Source organism: Taeniopygia guttata, chromosome 5 (genome assembly GCF_048771995.1).
Source record: "Taeniopygia guttata chromosome 5, bTaeGut7.mat, whole genome shotgun sequence".
Classification (NCBI taxonomy): domain Eukaryota; kingdom Metazoa; phylum Chordata; class Aves; order Passeriformes; family Estrildidae; genus Taeniopygia; species Taeniopygia guttata.
In genome coordinates this window covers 18,539,587-18,559,817 of record NC_133030.1, presented here as the reverse complement: position 1 = coordinate 18,559,817, position 20,231 = coordinate 18,539,587, and positions in this window count along the sequence as shown.

Below are 20,231 nucleotides of genomic sequence, written 5' to 3'. Positions count from 1 at the left end.
ATCACAGCGGGCACCAGAGTACAGAATGGGACTGCAATAATTTCTCCTCGTCCTGGATCACTCTTGGTCCTCAGTGAAATGCTACAAGGCTGGCAGAAGACCCGTGAGGCTTTTCTGAGGATGAAATGGCCACCCTCATTCTGCAAGGCCACCACAACCAGCTCATTCCTGCCTTGGGATGTCGGTGTTCCGCGCATGGTGGATGGAGCTGCCAGCGCTTGCCTTGCCTCTCTGGATGGAGAGGGCATGCCCTGCCACTTCTCCTGCTCATCCTGCCTCCTGCTTTATCCTGTCTGTGAACTCCTGACCTTGATTGCTCCTTCTCCTGCCCGTGCTCCCCTCCCTCTTCCAAGCTCCAAGACGGTCTCGTGTTTCTTGGAATCTGGCAGCATGAGGGCTTCTTGTTGATTGGTATAAACAATCTTAAAGGTCACATTTCCCCCCCACCCCCCACAGAGGGAGTTGGGGTGTGTGTGTGTCTAAAATAAAAGGCTTCTCTCAAATTAACAACCACAAGGATGTAAACATGGAAGCCAAAGGAGCTGTTCACTACCAGTGCGGACTGTGCCAAAGAAGCCCCTGAGGGCTTCCTTAGGAAAGAAAATGTGGGCACAAGATGTGGCATGCTCTTGCGGCTGGCTGGGAGGGAGAGGTCAGGGTGCCAGGGGATGGTGGCAATCATGCCCTGCGTGAGTGGTGACATTGGATTTGAGCAGCTTTGTTTGTGCCAGGGCTGGCGCTGGTCATCCCGCTAAGCTGGGGGGGAATGCAGAAGTCAGGGTGGCTTTGAGCCGCAGGGGCAGGAGCCCGGAGCTGCGAGACAGAGGATAGCATTTCACTCAGGCAGGCGCTGGGTGCCATCCAGCTCCTAGAGCCGGTCGGCTGCCTTTGTGGGCTTCAGTGAGAATTGGGTCGGAGCCCTGTCTGGGGAGAAGTTTGTGGAAAACAAGCAAAAAGCAAATGTAGGTGCTCAGAGCTCGTGTCTGCATTGTGGCTGAATCACAGCCAGGTCTTCGCTCCAGAGGTTTGCGCGCTTGGTTACGTGCGTTGAAGTCCAGCAGGGAGTCGCAGTTTCGACCAGCTTGGGTTGTGCCAAAGGAAAATGCTTTGTAGGTCCAGGCTACACTGGGATGAGAATCCTTTAGCTGCTTAAGTTTGTCTAATCCAGGGAAAGAATTTAAATACAAAAGGGCAGCACCTATTCACATCTTCATAAATTGTCAAGTGTCTGGAAGACTGTGTAGGCTTAGTGCTTTCTAGCCCAGTCCAGCTTTTGAGGGTTGTGCTTTGCTCTATGCTGCCTCTGAGATTTTTCTCCTGTGGTACATTGCAGGAGACATGGCCCATGTCTTCAGGAAACACAGCAAAACTTCATATCACAGCAAACTTCTCTGAATTACAAGTTGACATAAGCTCATTGAAGACAAATCCATAGAGATTGCTGTATGTGTAGTGATGTCATTCCTAAAAAGTTGCTGAGTAAAAATTGTTGGAAGTGTACCCTGGAGAAAAGTACAAAATATGTCTGCTGAACTTTATTGCTCTTTTTTGTGGCCACTTCTAGAGACAAAATACCCAGTTAGCTACACTTTCAGTCTGGCTCAGTAAGGCCACTCTTTATTTTCTGCATCTGCCTCAGCTTTTTGATCAAGGGCCTGATCCCCTTTCTGAAGGAGATAACCAGGCACAACTCACAGAAATGTGCATTAGTGGACATGTTCATAACCCTGGCACTTTGGGTGGTGAATGTAGACAAGCAGAGCAGATCTAATTCTAGCATCCAAGACCTGAGGAAGTATTTTGCATGTTTTTACTGGCCAATTTTCTAAGGAAATAAGTTTAGTGTGAATGTGTATTGTGCATGACCTCGTGATCCTGCTTGCTCCTCTATCTCCCTCCTAAGGACTCTTTAGCTGGCTCCATCCTAATTTGTGAAAGGAGTTGAGATTTCAAAGATAATCCAATTTCTACAGATATAATGAAATTTGGAGCTCATTAAGAGACATTTCCCTCTAATGGGCACTAATCTCAGAACTTACTCAAACACAAAAAATCATAGAGAGAAAATGTTGGGAAAAAACTCACGGGAAAAGCTTCCAGGTCTCGGCAAACATACCAAGGATACCATGTTTCATTAGATCTTCTGTTTTTTTTTATTATTTGTGTTATTTCTCTGAACCTCTGCTTTTCCCAGCTCAAGTCTCAAATCAGAGCAGAATCTCAGAAAAATCAGAATTTTTTTTTTATTTTTTGAATGGTATTACAATAGATCTTAAGATGCCCAGAGATCAGATTCCCCTTGTTCTTGGGTGCTTTGCATCTCACACACAGTAAGAGACAATCCCTGGTCTGAAAGTTTTAAAACATCAAATGCAGGCTGATAAGTGAACCTGGATCACCACCTCACACTCCTCATGTGCATCCAGGCTTGAATTTGCGTGCTGTTCCTGATCAAGAGTCCTTGGGGCCTTGTGGTTCCAGCTGCCCTTCTAAGAACTCCCTAAAATCTTGCCCAGATTGTAACTGAGCTTATGATGATCCTGGTGATACTCTCATCAAGTTAATGTTTGAAAAATTATGTGCTGAGCATTTGCCTCCATGTCTAAATCAAAAATGATTGCCCAAGTGCCTCCTTCTGCTTCACGTAACTTTTATTAGATGACATATAGTCCGCTTTTATCTTCTGTGGGGTGGGAAAGGAAGGGAGGTGGCAGGTTTGAGAAGATATATTTGTGTTTTAAACTATATGGGTATTTTAACTATTGTCTACTATGTCGATCTGTTGCTAATGGACAAGAAACTTCACTCCTGTTCCCAAATGTTGCATGGCTGGGAGATGAGATCACACTGTGTGAGAGTCATTTGCTGATACACCACCTTTGTTTAAATTCCTAGCATGTTATGTTTCCTATAAAAAAAAAAAAAGTTTCTGAAAGAGCTACTGGTGGCCCAGAGTGATTGTAAATGTCGAGTTTGTCTCAATGCAAGTTTGAAAACTGGGCCAAAATTCCTAGAATTTGAAGCTTTGCTACAATTTCAGGCCTGACAAGGACTTTGTGGGTTCCTAAATGATAACTTTTCTTGTACCTGAAATACTAACCCCAGTCACATAAGCACATGTCAATATTTGAATTACTTTTAGCCAAGACGGCTGAAGTGCTTTTTATGCTTTCTGAGTCAAGCCCTTGCAAGATGTTCCAATGTGAGATCCATAAAATGGCAATTTTCCATGTGAAGGAAAAAAAATGAGAGGAAAAAGTCCAAAAACTGCTTTTGTGAAGCACCAGTATATTTTAAGAGATATACAGGGAGGAAGACTAGTCTGAGAGCCTTTTCCTAAAGGATATGCTGGCTCTGTAGAGGAAAGAAGGAAAAGCTTCATGCCCAGATGATATGAACCATTGTGGGTTTTTTTGCCATTATTTGAATCTTTTGTTTCAAGCAATCAAGATAGCTGATACTTTCTGTGACACATCTCATCTCATCAAACACTTTATTTTCTTTGTGTCAAAGATTTCCACAGGAAATCTCCAGTCAAAATGTAATATTAGGCATGATTCTTCCCTCGTTTCCACAGCACTAACATGGTTTGAGTGGCAGGGCTAAACCTATTTTTTGTTAACATCTCAGACTGTCAAGAACTGGCCCTTCTGCCAGAGTGGAGCGGGAAGCAGTTTGGAGAAGTCTGCATGCATATTTTCATAAGAGATGTCACGCTCAGGGGGAAGTTTGGATCAGCAGGATATGGAGGCAAGGCAGTCCACTTCCCCCATGGCAAAGCTTCTCTTTTTTCGGAAAGTGTCCCTCCCCTGTGTCCTGGCAGGACTTGGGTCGTGCTCAAAATTCCATCCTGTCCCTCTGCTTCCTGCCCTTTCACCCATCACCAGAGTGATAAAACACCCGTCCGAAGGCTCTGTGGAACTGATTGCTCTGTTATATTTTCAGAAATTAAAAGTAATGTTGCAAAAGCTGGTTTTGTGGGAAGTTCAAAGGGACCATACTGGTGTGAGCTGCCCAGCATGTCAGGGCTTTTGGTGTCTGAAGTCTTTTATGATTTGATGAGAATTCCATCCTCAATGCTTAGATTTTGATTTTGCATATGCTGCTGTTTAGCAACATGAGAAATGGTCAGAACCATCATGTTTGCACTGACAAAAATGTCCCTCAAGGAATGGGTCCTTCAGATTTGAGGTTTTGGATTGATAGGCTCAAGCTGAGAAGTTGGACTGCTGGCTTGATGAGAGCAGAGGATGCTGTCCCTAGGAACAGATCACCACTTAGATACAAAAATGCTGGTCACTTTGAACAGCTGTCTCTTGGAGTTCACTGTATTGGGCAACCTGCTCTAGGTGACTCTGCTTGAGTAGGGCAGATTGATGCCCTCAAAAGGTCCCTCTCCACCTCAACCATGCTTGATTTAGCCCCTTAGCATGGAGTGTTTTTCTTAATCTGCATTGAGTTAATCTGGCTATTGGAAACAGTGTATCTCCAAGAGTACCACAGAACTACCTTTTATTAACCTTTTTATGTTCTACCTACCTAATTTGTGTGTAACTACCATGTTTTCTTGTGTTGCACTTCAATTCTAGACCAGGCAGCTAAGCAGTGTTAAGAGGTGATGTCCTGCAAAACATATCTGGCAGCCACCCCTTCCAGGTCATCCCTTTGGAGCAGCTCCTGCTTGTTTCTCAGTGCCATCCTGTCTGTGGCCCTGGTCGGGCTCAGCATGCCAAAGGAGACAAAGCCTCCTCCTGCATAGCTGGGGCATAGCTCAGCCACATTCTTCAATGGCTGTTTTTCCCCAGTGACCTTACTCTACAGCTCTGGTGGTCAGTTGACTATTATGCTGCGAGCTTGCCCGCATTCCTCCACCCACTCAGGCAAGCTCAGCTCGCTGGGAAGGGGCGGTGAGGCAGGGAGGAATCCGACCGTCTGGAGACTTATTCAAAGGAAACAGAAATTTCAGGCCTCTGGGGCTGTTTTGCCCATCACTTCTCCAGCAACAGGGAGGTTGGAGTAGCTGTGTGAAGAGGGTCTGACCACTGTGGTTGCCACACACCCTGCAGTGAGCAGGCATTCCCGTGGCAAGCCAGCAGGCTCCGCTTGTTGCCACACTACTTGGCCCTTTCCTCACGCTGAGAGGAAACACCAAGGAAAACAGCCTGGAGAAACCTTCTCAGAGCAGTTGTCACTTGTCATGTTTGTGGGAGCCTTGCAGTAACAGGTTTGGGTGCTCAGCTCCTCTGCTTTGAAGGCTGTGGAGATTGCTAAGCTAAGGATCTTTAAACACCGTAAATCATGCAGCTTGTCGTTTTTGAGAACCTTTTAATTTTGACCACTTAATGTGCAACTTCTAAAATAACAGTTTTAATTTCTTATATATGTGTGTGTGAGAGAAAGAGAGACTAGACATGAGCTAGATAGGGAGTTGCAACGCAGATGGTTTTTCAACTCTGGAGCCAATTCAGACAGATTACAGTGGGAGAAAGGTTTGTACAGTAAGAGGAGAAGGTTAGAATCCTGCTAGTTTATTACTGCAGTGGTTAGATTAGAAATGTTAAGGATTTGTGAAGAAGTGACTGTCAGGAAAATTTATGATTCTCATCGCTCACTCAGCCACTCTGCACATCCTGTGTATTTTCTGACATACTTCCAACAGCATAAATATTAATAGAGTAATACTGACATTTAGGCCTGATCCAAGTCTCATTAAATTCAGTGGAAATGCTCCCATTGTCTTCAGTGGAAGATGGATCATGGTCTTGAAAAGGAACAAAGGAGGTGAAAATACCAAGTGGGGCTTCGTGGGGCTAAATAATGTTGTTATTAAATCAGAACTCTTCAGCTTCCTGACTGAGCATTTCAGTCTGTGACCTTTAACGTTAAATTATTGCCAAAACAGGAAGAAGAAATTAAGGCTTGATAAGGGTTGAGATGGTCACAGATTTTACCAGCCTCACTGATGGAATGTGACAATTTCTTCAATGGGAATGAGTTGGGCGTGAATTGTTCATCAGTCGTTTTGATTTATTCAACCTTTCAGCCCCAGAGTTTGCAGCGGCAGGGATTACTAGAAACTCAGCAAAAGAAATTCTTTCTCCCACTTAGTTTATAACCTCTGCAGGTGCATGAAGAGTTACAGAGAGAGGATCAGGTATTACAAAATGGCTTCATTGATGAGATAGCCCAGAACTGGCTGTGAGAATCTATTGCAAAAGCTTTTTTGGCATTGAAATATCTCTCTCCTTTTCTAGATCAAAATCTTCCCCCCAAACCTTTCTGCATAGCAATTAGTTACAGCTGTGTTTTGCAAAGCCACCTTGGGAGTTTGGATGTCCAGTTCCCATAAAGTTTTATGTGAATTAGGTTTCCAAGCAGCTTTGAAAGTTCAGCTGAGTTAGGACTGGAACTTCATGGTTTTGATACAGTTCTGTACATGGAACCCCTACACCTCTGGATATAAAAAAGAAAAAAAGGATATTTTGAGTTTTCATCATCACCTTGCAGAGCTCCAGTGAAAGAGCTGCCCTGGAGCTTGCAGGACCTGCAAAAGCTACACTTTGTGTCAAAAGAAGCAGAAGTAATTTTTCCAGAGTTTTTCATGGTTGTTAAGACCAGATTTCCAAGAGAGTCCATCTTTGCAACAAAATACATGCCAGATTTCCAAAGGATCCTTTTATGAAACCACAAATGTTGCATCTCAGTGCACTGAGTACTCCTGAAAATCTGGTCAAGGATGAAGGGATGCAGAAGACTCTGTACTCAGGAGTACCTTGTTCAGGCCAGAACAAGCTGTAGGGTACATTTTCCGGGAGAGCTTATCAGTGAATGTGTGAACTTTGCCAACTGTAGCCACCCCCAGAATTTCCAGTTCTTCCTCTTGTCAATTAGGAGGTTCCTGTCTGATCTGTGAAGTACAAGCACAGGCAGACAGCCTGTCACATCTACTGCTTGAAGAAAAAATACACAGGAAGTAACAAATAGAAATCCAAGTGAAACAGCTCAAGAATTGCAAGGGTGGAAGCTTGACTTGCACTATGCACCACATGACATTCTTCTTGCTACCAACACCTACAGAAGTGATATCTTTTTTATCACCAAATTATGGCTTAAGAGGACAGAGAGGTGGGGAGAAGGGAAAGAAGAGAGAAGCCAACTAGCTGGTGCAGAAGCCTCATGGAAATAGACTGGTTATTTAAGCTGCAGACTTCTCAGAAAACGAACACTTCAGAAATATTTCCTGTAGCTACACCAGGGGTCTACAGATCTTAGCCAACAATCTGGAGCCACACTGGTAAACAAACATGTACTGAAAAAAAAACCCAGCCCAACATATTTTGAGAAATAGGTCCAAGGCAACTTGGATGACTAGTTTCCACTGCTAGTACTCAGTGGCCACAGAGCAATAAACCAAAAAGATTCCCCTCTTAGTTAAAAACAGAAGCAGCTGTTTATGATCAGTCCTATTTGGAGCCTCCAACACTGTAAAACTAAACGTGCAGTGACCTGAGTGAATGTAAAGATTTTATGGGGCCACAAAGTATATGCATGTTTGCAGTGGTGTAATAGAGAGGAGAGGCCAAACTGGAGGATTTGAGCCAGTCTCCCCACATCTTCTGTTTAAAAGTTAAAGTGTACATTAGCTCTCAAAGAACAGGAACAGAATGCTGCATTTTTGAACTCTTGTCCCACTGTTTGCAATACTTGTGTTCCAGGCTTTTTACTTTGCTGTATCTCTACCCCCTGAGCCCTGGAGAATTCATGGAGTTCCTCAGCTGCTGTCAAATCAGCAGGTACTGAAGGAAATGGTGTTGGGTACTCAGGGGTGGCTTTCTATTCAGGCATGACCTGAGTAAAACAATTCTGTGGTGTTGATCGGTCAGGTGGAGTACACCGAAGGAAGCAGAAGACTTGGACTCCCTTTATTGTCATTCTTGATGATACAAAGCTATCATCTACTGATACTTTAGAGGGAAGGGATGCCCTCCACAGGCACCTTGAGAGATTAGGAACCTGGGCTTATGTGAACCTCATGAAATTCAGCAAGGCCAAGCGTAATGTTCTGCATCTGGACCAAGGCAATCCCAGACAGTGCCTGGACAGGGCAATGAGTGGATTGTGAGCAGCCCTGTAGAGAAGGACTTGGAGGTGCTGGTGGATGAAAAACTGGACATGATCTGGCTGTGTGCTTCCAGCCAAGGAAGCATCCTGGGCTACATTAAAAGAATTGTGGCCAGCAGGTCAGGAGATTATTCCCCTCTCTGCTCTCATGAGTCACCACCCAAAGTATTGTGCTCAGCTCTCAGGTCCCCTGTGTAAGAAAGACATGGACCTGTTGGAGTGAGTCCAGAGGAGGCAATGAAGATGACCAGAGTACTGTAGCCCCTCTCCTCTGATGACAAATCCAGAGAGTTTGGGTTATTTAGCCTGGAGAAGGAAAGATAAGCCTCTAGGGAAACTTGATAGCAACCTTCCAATACCAAAAGGAGAGCTACAGGAAAGATGGGGAGGAACTCTATATCAGGAAGAATTATGAGGAATAAAAGTTTTAAACTGAAAGAGGGTACATTTAAATCAGATCTTAGCAAGAAATTCTTTACAATGAGGGTGGTGAGGCACGGCAACAGGTTGTCCAGAGAAGCTGTAGATGCCCCATCCCCGGAAGTATTGAAGGCCAAGCTGGACAGGACTTACAGCAACCTGGTTTAGTGGAAAATGTGCTTGTTTGTGGCAGAGGGTTTGGAACTAGATGATATTTAAGCCCCCTAATCCAAACAGTTTCATGATTTTGATGGCCTTCACATAAATAATTATGGTTGGATGCTGTTGGCCAAATCCTACTTTGATCATTTGTGTTATCAAGCATTGTCTTACCCTTTAGCTCTGAAAAATGTCTTTTTTATTCCCCGCAATTTTATTTTTTTCAAAATTCAGTATTTTTTTTCCCAAAATGTTTTCAGAAAGCTGTTTTTTCTGTTTTGTTTTGTTTTATTTTTTTCTCCAAAGTGCTGCTTAATGTGATCTGGATGTTGTCATGTGAGTCCAAGTGCTTGTAAGCCTTGACCTACCACAGGAAAAAAGATAAGTGTGTCTTAGGTAAACACACATGTCTAGCTGAGGGACGTTGTGCTCAGTGGCTTTTTATTCAGTTTTCCTCAACTAGGATAAGCCCTTTAGTCTTTAGAAAGCTAGGATGGAGAAAAATAAGTGGAGTGGTGTAAGGAAAAGGTGCTCACTTCATGAAGGTGAAGCTCAGTACAGCCCAGCAGAGGTGAACTGTTGCTTCCTTTGCCATGCATCCCTTTTCCTCTGCATGAAATAAAAATTCCCTCTCCCCATCCCCCTTTGCATTGTTTCCTCTCTTCTCTTTTTTTCTCTTCCTGTCAAATATTTAAGCAGATATTTCCTTTTTGGTGGTGTGCCAGGGAGCATTCCAGCTCTGCCCCCTTTGAAAATAAAAAGGCTGACCCCCATTTCCATAACCAAGGAAGGGACAGGTAGCCTTTGTTTGTGTTCCAGAGCATGACTGTTTTTCTTAGATTTACACCAAAAGAAGAGAAATGATGCTGTTATTCAGAGGAGGAATTGGTCAGTGACCCCAGCAAATGCAGTAGCAATGACAGCAAAATGGGTGGTATGAGCTGAACGGTTTTTGGTGATGAACCTTTGGCTTTGGCCAGTTCCTTTTCTTGCCCTCTTCCTTTCCTCTCTTTTCTCTCTCCCTCCAAGATTTCCCTATTTTCTTGTGTTTAAGACACGTCAAACCCTGGAATAGCCCTCACAGGCATTAGTCACCAGTGATTAAAATAGCCACTAAGCAGGCAAGAGCCTGCAATGATTTGTGCTAAATTGGGTGTATCACTGTTTGTAGCAAGGGTTGCTAATTTGCAAACCTCCCTTGTTATTATCGTTGTTTTTATTAATAGCGCCAAGGGGCTCCAGCTGACATTATAATTCCATTTCATCCTCTGCTGTACAACAGTAGGGAATAGAAGAGTTTGTCACCTCGATGGGCACTGTAAAAATCAAGATAAATGAAGGACTGTCGGGTCCATACAGCTGAAGAAAAGAGGTCCAGTTGGAAGAGAGGGAGAGGGAAATGGCAGACCTGAGAAATGGGCTTAGGTCCCCCTGGCTCTGAGCAGGTTCTCAGCTGGGTGACTGCTCATCAGCTTTCTGCTGGCAGCAGGGGACTTGGTGGCCTGGTGGTACAGACAGAGCAGCTGCCAGAAATGGGTGCTGTGCTGGGAGCGAAGAGGGTACTGGAAAGATGGAAAGAATTAAAAAACACCAAGCAGAAAGGCCACTTTGCTGGGGATTTGTGACAATAAACTCAATTGAAAGGCTGGAAATTTTACCTTGATCCAGAGAAACATATCCAAAACTGCAATTGCAGTTGTGTACTTGCCTTTTCTTATTTATAGAATGATGACAGTAGTGCAACCTCACAGGAACTGTGTGTGGTTTAAGGATCCAATTTGATACACGTGCATGACCTTGGACTGCTCCTGATGACCTGAGTGCAAAGTCCATTTGCTACTAAGGATGACTGCTGTAATATAGTGACTGAACTTACTGATGTATTCATTAAATAAATCAGACTCCCCTCTAGTCGAAAGTATTGTTAGTGGTTCAGGTTTTCACTTCTAGCACCTAGAGGAAGCTGTAAGCATTTACCCCAGTTTGGAGCCCTTAAACTTCAATAGCAAAAAAAACCCCAGCCCTGTGGTTTTTATTGCTCTAAGTCTTGGGTTCGCTCCCTGCCAATGGCTCATGGATAATACATGTCTTTGATGCAGAACAGAAATTGGAAATCTTGTAAGAACAACTTGGGTCAGACTGTGAGTATATCAGAAGGAGTTTTCCCTCTGTATATCTGCTTCCAGCTGAGAGGAAGTAACAAAGAATGTGTTTAAAATCAATGGAATTAGACAAACTTCATTGACACATAATAAAGATCTGGATTTTTGGAGATTTTAAGTGAAGTTTTGGCTATGATTGTGTTTTGTCTGCAGTAATAACATATCTCTGACTGTATGATAAACTACAAGATCTAAGAAGGATTGCTAGAGGTTTGTGTTGCTCTGCAGCAAGCAGCACTCCAGCTGCCCACACTGACAGTAACAGTGGTGGATTTGCAGACAGGGCACATTCTAAGTATTGGTTGTCAACTTGTGTCTTAATGTGTGGTGAGTTGAGTTAAGCAGAGAAATCAACCTGCAGCCAGTTTTAATACAGCAGTACATAATTCGAGGCAGCTGTCACCAGATTAAAACCGTGAGTGTTTTTGCTCCCAGTGAAGGGGATCCCTGGTTTGGGAAAGCTGCTAATGAAGCATTGAATGCTGTGATGTGATTAGTCTCCTTGCCATTGACAAGGTTTGAGCCCTGAACTTCAAGTAAAGTGTGTTTTTGGAGTGAGGGGAGAGTGTGTGGGAAATGTTGTACCAAGCCATGAGTGTGGAAAGCCCAGGAAGTTGAGTGATGAGGTTTAGGAAGGCTTCAAAGTGGCTGTGGATGGATGTGCAGCAGAAGGATGAAGTGAGGGTGAGCTGTGAAAATTACTCTCAAACATCTCTTGTCTGCAGCCAATTTATTTTGGTTTTTCTGAGAAAATGTCGTGGAGATAGAGAAAGGACATTTGGCTGCTGGATTCTCCAGCAAGGAGTGTGGTGGTTTGGGTTTGGTAACTCCGGGGAGCCAGAGGTGAAAGTGGAACTGCTGGGGCTGGCTTGTCCCAGATGCAGGATCTGGAGGGACAGTGCTTTCCAAGGCACCACCCTGATGCGCTGACACTCTTGCCAGGTTGTGCTATTGTACCTTGGGTTGTCCCTTTGGGGTTTTATCCTGCTTGGTGGTTTAACCTCTCACTTGATTACTGAGAGGAAAGGATGCAAAGAATCTGTGAAACAGCAAAGCTACCTTTCATTTTCTGTTCCAAAGAGACAACCTCAAAATATTCTGAGAATCTGCCCTGGGGGAAGGAACTCCCCAAACCTCCTATTAAGACACCACCACAGCACCTCATTTTAGTGAGGTAAGAACTCTCATTAGATCCTTCCCAAGCCATGTCTGAGCTACAGGCTCTCTTTCGTGGGTACACTAGATGGAGGGGAGAGGGGGGAAAAAAAGAAAAGAAGAGGAAAAAAAAAAAAAAAACAGCCCAACTCATTTTCCAAATGCTGTTCAGTCTGCACTGATTATATAATGTGATTGATAAAGTTGAGGAGTGAGCTGAGGTCAGAGCCCCACGATGCCAGCTTCTCATTCCATGAAGGAGCTTTTTGTGTGTACGTGTATGTGCATGGCGGACGAAGGTTGTGTTTGTTTCTTGAAAAACCCTCAGACACTCTCCAAAGAATTCCAAATTTAAAGCAGTGTAAAATGCTCCATCAAACATGTTTTACAGTCTTGACATTGCTGCCTGTGAAATCTACTCCGGTGACTGTTTCTGAGACTTTTTGAATAATCTCCTGATTGTGCTTTACTTGCTGTTGGGCAGAGTCATCGTGGAAAATGGGGCAGTTGTTTTATAGTCCTGTCTGGATGGGGAAAACTTGGAGGAAGACTGTTTCACCCAACATCACTCAAGACGTGTAAAATATATTCGGCCTCCAAAAATAAACAAGATAGATACATATGGCTGGGCTAGGGGATGAAGCAGGAGAAAATGAGACCTCTGGGGCTGAGGACTTGCTTTCAAATTGAGCAGAGATCACAGCATAGTGGTCACATAGGGATGTTTTTCTGAAGCTTTCCTTGTTTCTCCATAGTGCCCAGGAGTGGGACCAGTCACGGTGGTAGCCACAAGGGAGATTTCTGTAGATCAAATGGGAAATAACTGGTTGCCCTGAGGACTGGTGAGTTCTTAGAATCAGTAACAATGCTGTTAACTTACACAGAGCTACTCCATCCTGGGCTCTTGCCAATTGTCTGCTGTTTGTGTAGTAAAGGGACACTCTGGTGGCTCATTAAGGGCAGCTCCATTGTATTTCAAACATTTTATTTTTCACCTGCTTTGCATCTTGTATGAAATATCCAAGACTAGGACTTTCAAATCTGCCCAAAAGACTAGGGAGCAGAACTGCCACTGGTTAATTTGGTCTAGGTGTGGTACTGGTGTAGCAGAGAAATGCACTGCGATAGCACATGATCTCATCATCACTATGCCCAACAGGAAAATAAACATTTTGTCTCTGTCTCACTAATAATTTCTGAATTTTTTCCAGTAATATCTCGACTCTGGCTTAGCCTTTATGTAGCAGCATAAACCCATTATTCTGTGACATTTCTACCTTTCTACAAATAAACAGAATGGAAGAGAGAGGAAGAGTGGAAAAGCTATAAACTATAATGTTAGGAACAATAAGGCAAAATTAGACACGGCAAAATCACAGTTCAGTCTGAAGGAAGAAGAGTGTAACACTTCACCTGTGGCTAGGACTTGACAGTACTGTGCTCATACAGAGACAGTTCCTGTCTTGAATCATTTACAGTCCAGAGAGATGATAAGTGATATGTGACAAGCAATCCTTCATTTTCAGAGGAAGAATTCGGGCATACAGGGTTAATTGGTTTCCTTTGTAAGTCAGCAGGATCTTTGCTGCAGCCAGGAATAGTTTCACTGTATGTTGCTTGGCCAAAGTGTGTGTTGCAGGTTTGTCTCAGTGCCTTACCCATCCTTCTGCAGTCTGGTCTTCACCTCTAAAATGTGAGTGATCATTGTAAAGTTTCCTAAAGTTACCTAAAATGAGGTAACCCAGGCTTGAGCATTGTGCCTGATCTTGTGCATTTCTATGTTGTCTGCTCAAGCACTATGGCACTGCAGGCAGAACTGGTGGATGTGCTACAGCTGGCAGCAGATTGTCACTCCAGGGCAGAGACACTCTAAGCCACCCTCAACTCTGAGGAACAGGACATGCTCTGGGAAAGCCAGTGAAATACAGGTGCAGAAGTGCAGGATGGCTCCCACACTTGGGGCCAATTCGACCCTTATGTGGTGTGATTGTGGTCAAGTCCTTATGCCAGGGAGCAGGCTCTGAGCAGCACAGCAGCCGTTGTCCAAATAGTTTGGGACATTTTCATGGAGAACTGTCTGGTGGGAATATGGAACTCGGATCTTGTTTTTCAGCACTCATGCTCGTTCCCGGGCTGGCTGGCTTGAGGCTGGAGCCAGACTGCAATTGCCCAAGTTATTTCTGCAATGAGGAATATATGCAGAGTCAAGCAGAAAGCATCTCGGAAGAAATGAATTACCAGCCAAATATAGATTATTTCATTTTGAGGGACGTCATCCAATCTACTCAGCTTCTCAGCCATTCAGCAACTTTTAATGTCTATTAATGCCTATATTTATTATAATCATGCATACTGAAAGCTCAGCCTGAATTACATCTTTATTGCTTGTTCCTGGAATATAATGTTAGACAGGGCAATGCCTTTTCTTTTTTCTTCGAGGCACTGAGTGCACAAACTCATCATGTATAAGTATTTCCCAACAACTTTACCTCCTTTTTGTGTAGCAATAGGGTAGGAGAGGTTAGAGACACTGGGGTAATATTCAAAGGGAGCTACTTTCTTTTAAATGCATTTTCTGGCACTGATTCAGTGACCCGTACATGTATTTATTTATGATAGCTTTGATGGGATTTAAGCATGGGCCTGAACTTAAAGGTAAGCTTTGTATTTTGCAGAATATTTGTTCCGATGCCCTGTTTGATGGTGCAACAAATGGTACAATTGTGCATGCTGCTTGGGCCAAAGTGATATGGAAGAAAAAGACAGCTAAACTCAATTAATTACAAGCCCTGCATAAGTACAGCAAAATTCACAGGCTCCATAACAAACTTCTTAGAAACCTTGTTGAAAATTGGTAGTCACCAAGTGATAAAATACGGAAACCTTTTCTCTGATAAAGTTGAAATACGGTGATTTTTCTTCTGAAATACTCTTGCGGAAGCACTGGTGAGATAAATGTATTTACGTCGTGAATAAAACGCCTGATGAAAACTAATCTGAGAGACAGAGTATCTGATTGAAGAGGGCCAGGATTGTCAGTGCTTCCCATCTGCTTTGCATCACTGAGCCGGGCAAAACATCAGAGCATATTGGTGAATCTGGCAGACGTCATGTTATTTTTATGTCATCCTTATTCTTCCAGGGCCTGATCCAAGCCTCACTGAAATCCATAGAAATGAGTGGACTTTTCCTTTACATCAGCGAGCTTTGAATTGGCTCCTTCCTCACTCACTGGTAATGTCAGGAGCCTGTGATGGGTCTTGGAGGCATTTTGACAGAGCAGTTGGGCACAACCGTGCTTTCCTTTTTAATCCTGCCCTCTGACGATCTTGTTGTTGATGTATGGTGAAGGCTGGAGTCCCGAGATAAAATGAAATGGGGAGCATAACAAACTGGAAAATGCATACTGATTTAGAAGTGAATGAGACCATTCCCAGAAGTGCTGAAATTCAATGGGATTTAGAATCCCAAGGACCCTATTATTTAGGAAAATGGACCACATGCTTTCAAGACATTTGGGCAGCTCTGAAAACTTCATCCATCACTTCTATGGAGAGCAGTGTAGACCTTATGTAATATCACAGGCAACAGCCAGAACTGTTGAGAGTAAAACCCACAAAATGGCTTGATCTTCTATTGTTTCTGAAGGTGTGAATTCCTCTTTTCCTGATATTAAGTAACTTTTGGGTGTTGTCCTTTTCTGTTAAAATAGGAGTCTGCTGTATATTAAAAAAAAGATGTTTATAAATTCCCTCGCATGCCTGTCAACTCAGACATCCCTCCTTATTCTCGTTATGTTTATTTATATAGACACATAAAAAACCAACAATCTTACACTTATTAATCAAGGTGATTCAGCTATGCCTCCCACTGTCTTTCTCTGATTCCAATCTTATTCCAAAATACAGCCCTAAATGTCACTGGGGTTACTCATAAAACACAGTGCTGCTCTGCATGAGTAAGACTATTTGAATCTGGCCTGGAGTAAAGTTACTAATTCTCAGCGAGAAGCAGAGCTAGACAAAGATTGCAAAATATTGTCCACTAATCTGTTCTTGAATTTTTAAACATATTTTTTGGTCTCTGTTCACTCGTGGATCTCTGAGCTAATGAACTTGCTGACAGGAATGTTCACCATAACAACCCATTTACAGCAAATATTGCAAGATCTTTGCACTCTTGCCTTCATTCAAAATAATACCAGTCTCCCTCCCCAAGAAATGACCTTCCTGTTTCAGAGTTTTTTCATTAATTGTGAATATTCACATTGGTAAGATGTTTTGTTTGTTTTACTAAATCCTCTTCCAGCAAGAAAACAGAATTAAACCAATTGAAGTAGAATTTAACAAAGAAAGACCTCTGAGCTCTGATGCCAAGAGAAAGGATGGTCCTGAAGCTGGAGCTGCAGGGAAGTGTGGAGGTCAGTCCTCAGTCCACCAAGAGCTTCGCTGCTCTCTACCTTGCAGCACACTGAAATGTGGACAGCTTCCAGGACCTCAGATATGCTGGGGTGTGCACAAGGGATGCATAATACTGACAAATCATCCGCTTGTGACCCATCTATTAAAAAAAAAAAAAGTGTAGAAATGATTTAGTTACAAGTTCTTTACCTAAAGATGTCCTTTCATCTGCTGGTGGATATGTTCTTCGAGGAGATTATTCATGGAGCAGGGTTCTAAAATAAAAATTGAGGAGGATGGAGCAAAGCTGGGCTTTGGTGAATACATCTAAACCCTAGACACATTGCAAATAAACTGAGCTTGTTCCCAGGCAACTCCCAAGTAGAAAATAGGCACAACTGTTCTGAACGATTTTCTCTACGATTTGTTTACCTAGCTGTAGGGTCTTCTTCAGAGGCAGGCAAAAACAAGGGAAAGACAGTTATTGACCTCAGCTTGCTTTGAATCTGGCTTGTCATGAGAGCTATACCCACACCGAGTTTCAAATTCCAAGCAGCTTGATGTGGCCTTTTACAGAGAAAAAAAATGGTTAGAATTTTTATTACAATAAGAAAATGCAATTTTTCATTCTCTCCTCATTTCAGAAGGTCTGAAGGGATTTTACTCAACTTCCTCTTCTACCTTCAGGCAGAGACCAAATCTGAGAAATTGCAGCTCAATTTTGGAAAGTTCTCAGGATGTGAAAATCAGGGGCTCGTGATGGGAAGCTGCTGTTCAATACACTTTGTTGTTACGAGCACTTCTGGGAATCTGCTGCAGACCAGGTGCCCCCTTCACCCTCACTTTGTCTTGTTTTATATCCTTCCACCATCTGATCAGAATGATTTAAAAACAAAAGTGTCTGATCAGAACAGTAGGAGGTTTTGCCTTGTTGGGACCAAGATGGCTAGAAGGTAGTCAAGATCTGGCCTTGCAGAAACTGGGAATTATCTAGCATCTTGTAGAGTGTAACATCCAGCAGATGCCTGAAACTCGGCAAGGTCAAATGCAGTCTTGCTGTTACTCTGGCACTGAATTTAGTAGCCCCAGACAAGACTCCAGGGGCAGTTCAGGGAGAAGGAAAGAAATGACAGCTAAATTCAGGGGTTCTTCCTTTAGGCAAAGTCTTGAAACTATTGTCCAGGCTTTTGATGATGCAAGGTGTAATAGAGTTAGTATTGATCTGCTTTTGCAATGCTCAGTGTTTAGAAGAGTGTGGTGTGCCCTTATCATGAACAAATGGGAGCCTTATAAATATCTGAATGCAGCTGGTATTATTTTCAGGCCCAATTTAGGTACCCTTGTTAGACATTTTAGCAAAATTCATCAGCAGTATGGAAAAGAGTCCATAGAACTGGAAAATTTTGCTGTGAATTCTCTGTTGTTATATCCACCAATTTGGAAAAAGTCAGCGCAAAGGCACAATCCTTAAAATAAATAAAAGAAAATGTCTCATAGCTGCCGGCAGGCACTGGAGCTCCCCAGCAGAGGCTGCCTGGGAGCAGCACAAACTGTGCACAACTCCTCAGCCCCAGTAAACAGCAGCTTGGTCTTCTCCCTCCCTGGGAGAGATGTGCTCTTTGCCATCGGTGTAGGTTGCTGATGCTTCGATCTCTTCCCTGGCTATAGACACCTACTCCTAATTTGCGATCCTGCGCTACTCCAGGAAGAGCTGGAGGAGACAGAAGGTGTGAATGGACGGCCAAGACCGAGCAGAGCCAAGGGACTGGCTTGGCTCTGGAAGGCAAAATGCAAGCTGAGCCATTGGAGCCGGCTGTACACAGATGAGAAGGAAAATGCACAAAGTGATAAATAACTTTGCTTAGGCTGCCAGGAAGGGCTGCCAGAACATTCTCTCTTGGCTATGCTCTGACTTGGCTCGCCTGCCGCCGCCAGCCCCCCTCCTGCACAGACGAAATGCCGGGCCAGAGCCACGCATGCATCTCAGGGCCGGCTCACCCCATCCACCCACTGGCCAGCCAGCCCCCTGGGCAGCTGCCTCTGCCCGTGCCTCTCCCGTTTGGAGCCCACCCTCCGCCTGCAGAGGTGCACCTGGCAGGAAGGCACGGAGAGAGAAAATCGTGAGGTGTTCCATTAGCTTGAGTTGTTTTTGGAGGAGCCACCTCTCCCAGTGCCTCCCCGACAATCTGGATGGCATCTGCCTCTAGTGTCATCCTACAGTGTAACCTCCATGGGCAGCAAAATCCTTCTTTCTCCAGGGGTCAGCGCCGCACTCGTTCCTCCCAACACAAGTAGCGCCCACGGCTGGTACGGATGGTTTCATCAGAGGTGATCAGACACCTGCATTCCCACCCATGAGTGCCTGGCAGTTTTCAGAGCAGCCTCAGATGAAGGACTGGAGTCACAGCAGGGGATGTGCAGAACGCGGATGAGCTGCCACGCATGGCAGCATGCAAATCAATGCAATGCTTTCTCCGGTGCTGTGTGGTGCTACCAACTTCATGCCTCATTGGAGTGCAAGGAGAGATGGATATTTTAGAGGATTTATCAGGCAAAAAGAAGTGTTGGCATTTCTCAGTTTCAACTGGCAGCTCCAGCTTGAGGAAAGCTATTGTTGCAGGATTTCCAACGTCTCGTTGCCTTTCTGATCTGTGGTGCACATTGAACATATGTCTCTGTTTAGTTGCCCATTATTTAACCTAGATTTTTCCCCCCCTTGAGAGATTACAATGAATTCAGGGCACATGAATGGTGTAATTTATCATTTTCCAATATAGACTGTCGTGCACTTACATATAGGGAAAATAATTTGTTGTCAAGTTATCCAGTTACCACCTCATTTTATAAGCTTCATAATAAGCTATTTGTAATGATCCATGCTCGTCAGAAGTCTAAATAACCAAAATATTGCCATCTCACTACAGATAACTACTAAATATTTCCAGCAGCACTGAATCATCCTGATCCCTGGGAGAGCTATGTCCACATTTTTACAGAAATGGTTTGCTACCAGAAAATCCCTTTTCAAGAGTGCCCAGTTTTCTTTTGAAACCCTATAGACTGTGGAAAAATTCATTTTGAGGGGAAAATGCTATTTTATTGGATTTTTTTTTACATCTGTTCCAAGTTACATTTTTTTTTTCCTGTTTTCCTCTTACTGTCATGTATTCCCTTCTCAAAGGGTATGTCTTACTGTGAGACCCTCCTCATAGCGCTAGGACGGTGAAGATTATGGGCATGGCCTTGTGGTACATGCAAGCTATTTTTCTAAAATATTGGAATGCCTAGAGTACTCTGATTAGCACCCCCCTTGTCACAAAATCCCCAAAATCCTTGTAGTCACTGTTAGAAAGTGGTTCTTACCGCTCCGGGATCCAGATGACCCTTGGCTGTACCTGTCCCACCTCCTGACAGCTAAGGTGTGTTAGAAGAGGCCTTCAGTTAGGTGCATAAAAATGGCTTAGGCTGAACCTGGCTCAAACCCTTCTTTTGTTCCTCTGTTGTTTGGTGTTAAACCATTTCCCTCCTCTGCAAGCTGGAGACCCCAGCACCATTTGTTGTGCTTTAGCGTTGCTGCGCTGTGTTCTAATCCGCCAGCCTGATGGGGTAGCTGCCCTCGGGGATTTCAAACCTAAGTTATTCCTACTGTTATTTTATGGCATGACTTCGCACGATGTGACATCCCTGTTTGGCTTGAACAGGGCCCAGTGGCTTGGACTGCCTGACAGACGATAGTCAGAGACTAATGACTGCCTGCATACTGCTAGGAGGAACCCCCTGGGGCAGCAGGGGGACTGCTGCCAGCTCTGCTCTG